Raw genomic sequence first — 757 nt, forward strand, 5'->3', positions numbered from 1 at the left:
GACTGGGGGTGGCTCAGTGGTAGAGGACTTGCGAGGGTGCATGGATCCCTGGGTTTGATCCCCAATACCATGTATGCAAAAGAAGGAAAATCTTAAGATAAGGATCCAGGAAGATTTCCAGGAAAGCAAGGATCACCATGTTTTTTCCATCTTTTTGAGACGCCGTCTCTCTATGCGGTTCAGGCTGGTGTTGGGCTCTTTGTAGCCTAGGCTGGTCTCCAACTTACAGCAATCCTCCTGCCTCAGCCTCCTGAGTGCTGGGATTACAGGTGTGTGCCAACATGCCAGGCTTTTTTATTAGAATTCTGTAGGGAATTGATTTGGGCCACTGAGCTGTGCCATTGTTTGGTCTCTGCTGGCCCTATTTTTGCATCTCTGGTCAGTTGGCAGGTTATCTGGGCCTGCCTGGACTAAAACAGCTCAATAAGGATGACAGTCCTTTCCTCCCATTCTCTCTCGCCCACTAGCATCTGACCCATGCTAGTTCTCAGGGCAGAGGCACAATTCCAAGAAGAGAGTGGACACTGCAAGGCCTTTTAGACCCAAGTTTAGAACTTGTGTGACGTCACTTTCCGGACATGCCACTGACCGCTGCAAGTTACGCGGCTGCCCAGGTTAGGGGTGGAAAACTGACTCCACCTCTGGCCAGGAAGGGAAGAATCTGGGGCTGATGTTTTTGCAGTCAAAAGTCAAAGTCAGGCACCTGGGGCTCCCTTTCCTCTCCTGGGAATTCGTCCTGTCCCCTACTTGTTCGCAC

The sequence above is a fragment of the Cavia porcellus genome, unplaced genomic scaffold (assembly GCF_034190915.1).
Source record: "Cavia porcellus strain 051 isolate PalLab524CR breed Dunkin Hartley unplaced genomic scaffold, mCavPor4.1 scaffold_7, whole genome shotgun sequence".
NCBI classification, from domain to species: Eukaryota; Metazoa; Chordata; class Mammalia; order Rodentia; family Caviidae; genus Cavia; species Cavia porcellus.